Source organism: Pseudophryne corroboree, chromosome 1 (genome assembly GCF_028390025.1).
Source record: "Pseudophryne corroboree isolate aPseCor3 chromosome 1, aPseCor3.hap2, whole genome shotgun sequence".
NCBI classification, from domain to species: Eukaryota; Metazoa; Chordata; class Amphibia; order Anura; family Myobatrachidae; genus Pseudophryne; species Pseudophryne corroboree.
The window spans coordinates 839,805,140-839,811,079 of NC_086444.1; the positions used below are offsets into that span (position 1 = coordinate 839,805,140).

Genomic DNA, 5,940 nt, shown 5'->3' on the forward strand with positions numbered 1-5,940 from the left:
TTTTGGATATTCCAATTGAAGACGATGCATCCGGCTGGTTTCAATGAAAGCTATGAAATGTCTCCTTTTCTTTAAATATTGATTTCTTGCTAACCCCTCCCCCCCCCCCTCCCCCTTTAATAAACACTGTGGTGTTTGGGAATGGCGCTTTATTCTTATTTCTAGGTTATATTTCAGTTGTGAAAAACCTCTGGTGAACTGGTGCTAAGTAGACTACAGCCATACCAAAATGGAACGCCCACTCTCGTCCGATCGTGGAAGCTAAGCATTTTTATGGGCCTGGCCAGTATCAAGGAGGGTGACCTCCGGAGAAGACTAGGTGCTGTAGAAACAGTGCATGCACATGAGAGTTCCTAAACCAGTGAAACAGCTGTAAACCAAATACTTTATCACCATTCACTTACACAACCCCTAAACACTTCTGGGCTTCACCGTTTTCTCATGATGTATGGATATAATCCAATGCACTACTCACAAGACACATCAACGTAGTATTCACACTCTTGTATAAATACTAAGAGATATAAGAAATTTAGCACAGGCACTTTAATAATTAATTTATTAATAATATTTATTAATATTTATTAATATTTATTACTTATGCAACTTTTGTAATCTCTCTAATTGAAATTAATACATATCTGGTTATAAATAAGTCTGTCATGATTCTCTGGTAAGTATATATTTTTTATTTCCTCCATATGTTTTCTGGAACAACAAACTATATACTCATATATTGTCCACATGAAGAAGTCACAGACAATAATCCTAAAAGAAATAGTGATTTAACATTGGGACCCACTATTGAAAGAATGCTGTCAGAAACACCATATGCGGTTCACGTGCGTCTCAAGACTAAACCCCGGATATCATCCACTGAATGGAATTCCTAAAGGAAGTGACGCGCGGCCTAACAGAGATGAGTTCCGATTCCAGAACGCGTTCCACGGCATACAGAGCTTCCGGGTTCCCGCACGTGACGTGATGACGCGGACGTGGCGTCTGGCGAGAGTAACGTGACTTCCTGGACGTGATACCAATTGCGGGAGCGGGCGCATGCGCAGAGGGGCCCGTGAAGAGACTTCCGGCACCTGAGTCTGAACACGAGAGCGGGCGCAAGCGCAGAAGAGCCCGTCATACCACAGGAAGTGGGGCGGAAGTACCTGCTGCCAGCACATTAGTGAACAATCAATCCATTACACTTACTAAACCACTTGTTTTGTAACTTGGTGATAAGGATTAGCTTTGTTTTAAGACACTTATATTACACATATACAATTTATTTAAATATGAAACACACTAAGATTTTTGTTCTCCCTAAGCATCACTGTGGGAGGAAGTGATGTCACACATAGTCTTCTAAGTAACAGAGGTATAAATATGAGCCATGTCCCAGTACCACACTACCATTGATGAAGTCCTGAAGGACGAAACGCGTTGGACATTCCATGATCTTTCCCAGACCAACCTCCTGTACCTAAGATAAGCACTTTATACACATATACTACAAATCGATGTGTACCTTGTACTTTTATATTTATTTTTCTTTTTAATCATAATTTTGTCCATTTTATATGAATTCTTATGCTTGAGCATTTTTTCTTAAACTAAAGTGTATTATTGTTTTTTAATCATGTAAAATAAATATGCATTTTTTTTATATATGAAAAATCTTTTTACGTTCCTTTACTATAGACACCATTGGTCGCTTGTGCCCATTTTCTTGGTTTCTATAACACTTCTTACAGCAGCTTACCACTGCTGTTCTTATTTAGGGGCCTGCTGACACCCTTTGTACCAAGGGAGTATATTTTTGGACAAACATTGTACATATTTGTGAAGGCTAACTTACCACAAGTGGCGCTATTTTTTCTTTTTTATTGCATATATATATATACATTTATATATATATTTATGCCTTACTGTTTTATACAGGATCTCAGTGGTGGCGCAGTGCACGGAGTCTGACTGACTCCGCAAAGGACCATGGGAGGAGGAGCATGCCGGGCATGAGCAGCAGCCCTCCTCCTGCGGCCATATTTGTTAGGGGCAGCCGGCGCTGGAATACCAAACTGCTCCTCAGCAGCGTCGGCGCCCGCATCCATAAGTACATTCTCTGCACCCGCAACGGCACTACAGCAGTTGGCTCTGCTCAGATATGCAAGAGCAGAGCCGCCAGCGGCGCCAAACAGCGGGTGCCCCACAGACCACCAATGATATCTGAGCTGGCCCCTAGGCGAAGGCAGATGCCCTAGGCAATTGCCTATTCTGCCTATAGCTAGGGCCGGCTCTGGGTCTGGCAACAAACAAATCCTGGCGGCTCAGTACCTGCAAATTGCATGCCTCCCAACATGACCCTCTCCAGGAGGGACACAATGCTCATTATTTATGATTACCAGCACCTGTGTTGAACAGGTGAATGGATAAGAAAGGTGTTTCAGCACAGGTGATGGCAATCATAAATTAAGAGGGAAGTCCAGGAGCAGAGCATTCTGTCCCTCCTGGAGAGGGTCATGTTGGGAGGTATGAAATTGGATTGCAGCTGTGAATGCATTAGCTTATCCCCTCAAACAATTTTTTATCACATGGCTGCCCCATTTTAATTTTTGCAACCCTTGTGCTTGAAAGTCTTTATTACCTATATGGTGGTTTCTCTGAAAAGGGGAACCTCTGAAGAAATTGAGCCTACCTGCGCAGACAGTGACAAGAATCTCTACTCACGCTGCACATAGGAGATCACATGGTATGAAAGCCACATATGTGCTTAAGAAAATAGCCTATGTAACATTAAACAACAGAGGTTGAACCAAATGAGATATAGGGCCTAATTCAGAGTTGGTCGCTGCAGTGGCAGCAATCACAGGCTGAAGCCCTGTGCCTTGTGCGCACGCGCAGCAGCCGCACTGTGCGTGCGCACATAGTGAGATGCGAAGGTATCTCACTTGTGCGATCGCCTCTGCCTGATTGACAGGCAGAGGCGATCGTGGGGCGTGTCGATTGCGTATTCGAGGCGTGGTCCGGACAACGTAGGCATGTCCGGACCGTTTGGCGGGCTGCAGTGGCTGCATGATGTCACATGCAGCCGCTGTGGACTATAACATGGCAGGTAGCCGCCTGCCTTTGGAGCTAGGCTGCGTCTGCAGGGAGCTACTCGGCAGGTGTGAAAACATCGCCGCCATGGGGGGGGGGGGGGGCAGGACCTGGCATGCGGGGAGGACTTGCCCTGTGGTGGGCGTCCCCCCGCATGCCTAAGATTTTGATCGTAGATGTGCGTTTTTTCGCACATCTACGTTCAGGACTGAATTAGGCCCTTAGTCACATACACTGGGGATGTATTCAAAATCCCTGTTGTCGGGTTCCCTGCGCTCAGCATACTGTATATAGATACCAACCCATACACTGCCAATGTCAAAGGCAATGGAGCAATTTTTTTCTTCTGCACGTGTCTATGTTGCACTGTGCATACGTCCAGATAGTGTGCACATAGAGTCTGAGTTGTAAATGAGGCCCATGGGAGAATGCAAGGGCTCTGAAATGTGTTAAAATTTGTAGTGGCATGGACACACCAGTAAAGCAAAAAAATAAGATTTTACTCACCGGTAAATCTATTTCTCGTAGTCCGTAGTGGATGCTGGGTACTCCGTAAGGACCATAGGGAATAGACGGGCTCCGCAGGAGACTGGGCACTCTAAAAGAAAGATTAGGTACTATCTGGTGTGCTCTGGCTCCTCCCTCTATGCCCCTCCTCCAGACCTCAGTTAGGGAAACTGTGCCCGGAAGAGCTGACATTACAAGGAAAGGATTTGGAATCCAGGGTAAGACTCATACCAGCCACACCAATCACACCGTACAACTCATGATAACTATACCCAGTTAACAGTATGAACAACAACTGAGCCTCATTAAACTGATGGCTCAGAACAAAAAACCCTATAGTTAAGCAATAACTATATACAAGTATTGCAGAATTCCGCACTTGGGACGGGCTCCCAGCATCCACTACGGACTACGAGAAATAGATTTAATGGTGAGTAAAATCTTATTTTCTCTGACGTCCTAGTGGATGCTGGGTACTCCGTAAGGACCATGGGGATTATACTAAAGCTCCCAAACGGGCGGGAGAGTGCGGATGACTCTGCAGCACCGAATGAGCAAACTCAAGGTCCTCCTCAGCCAGGGTATCAAACTTGTAGAATTTTGCAAACGTGTTTGATCCCGACCAGGTAGCAGCTCGGCAAAGTTGTAAAGCCGAGACCCCTCGGGCAGCCGCCCAAGAAGAGCCCACCTTCCTCGTGGAATGGGCTTTGACTGATTTAGGATGCGGCAGTCCAGCCGCAGAATGTGCAAGTTGAATCGTGCTACAGATCCAGCGAGCAACAGTCTGCTTTGAAGCAGGAGCACCCAGCTTGTTGGGTGCATGCAGGATAAACAGCGAGTCAGTTTTTCTGACTCTAGCCGTCCTGGAAACATAGATTTTCAGTGCCCGGACTACATCCAGCAACTTGGAAGCCTCCAAGTCCCGAGTAGCCGCAGGCACCACAATAGGTTGGTTCAAATGAAACGCTGATACCACCTTAGGGAGAAATTGGGGACGAGTCCTCAATTCTGCCCTGTCCATATGGAAGATCAGATAGGGGCTTTTACATGACAAAGCCGCCAATTCTGACACACGCCTAGCCGAAGCCAAGGCCAAAAGCATGACCACTTTCCACGTGAGATATTTCAACTCCACGGTCTGAAGTGGCTCAAACCAATGTGATTTTAGGAATCCAACACAACGTTGAGATCCCAAGGTGCCACTGGAGGCACAAAAGGGGGCTGAATATGCAGCACTCCCTTAACAAACGTCTGAACTTCAGGCAGTGAAGCCAGTTCTTTTTGAAAGAAAATAGACAGGGCCGAAATCTGGACTTTAATGGATCCCAATTTTAGGCCCATAGTCACTCCTGGCTGTAGGAAGTGCAGAAATTGACCCAGCTGAAATTCTTCTGTTGGGGCCTTCATAGCCTCACACCAAGCAACATATTTTCGCCATATGCGGTGATAATGTTTTGCTGTCACATCCTTCCTAGCTTTTATCAGCGTAGGAATGACTTCAACCGGAATGCCCTTTTCCATCAGGATGCGGCGTTCAACCGCCATGCCGTCAAACGCAGCCGCGGTAAGTCTTGGAACAGACAGGGCCCCTGCTGTAGCAGGTCCTGTCGGAGCGGCAGAGGCCAAGGGTACTCTGAGATCATTTCTTGTAGTTCCGGGTACCAAGTCCTTCTTGGCCAATCCGGAACGATGAGTATAGTTCTTACTCCTCTCTTTCTTATTATCCTCAGTACCTTTGTTATGAGAGGAAGAGGAGGGAACACATAAACCGACTGGTACACCCACGGTGTCACTAGAGCGTCCACAGCTATCGCCTGAGGGTCCCTTGACCTGGCGCAATATCTTTTTAGCTTTTTGTTGAGGCGGGACGCCATCATGTCCACCTGTGGCTTTTCCCAACGATTTACAATCAGCTGGAAGACTTCTGGATGAAGTCCCCACTCTCCCGGGTGGAGGTCGTGCCTGCTGAGGAAGTCTGCTTCCCAGTTGTCCACTCCCGGAATGAACACTGCTGACAGTGCTATCACGTGATTTTCCGCCCATCGGAGAATCCTTGTGGCTTCTGCCATCGCCATCCTGCTTCTTGTGCCGCCCTGTTGGTTGACATGGGCGACCGCCGTGATGTTGTCTGACTGAATCAGCACCGGCTGGTTTTGAAGCAGGGTTTTTGCCTGACTTAGGGCATTGTAAATGGCCCTTAGTTCCAGAATATTTATGTGCAGGGAAGCCTCCTGACTCGACCATTGTCCTTGGAAGTTTCTTCCCTGAGTGACTGCCCCCCAACCTCGGAGGCTTGCATCCGTGGTCACCAGGACCCAGTCCTGTATGCTGAATCTGCGGCCC

The 5,940-nt window shown here is 46.9% G+C and overlaps 1 pseudogene; it reads left to right on the forward strand.

The window, feature by feature from the left end:
* The first annotated feature begins 211 nt into the window (after nucleotides 1-211).
* Nucleotides 212-331, forward strand: LOC134950822 (5S ribosomal RNA; annotated as a pseudogene).
* Nucleotides 332-5,940: the final 5,609 nt, after the last annotated feature.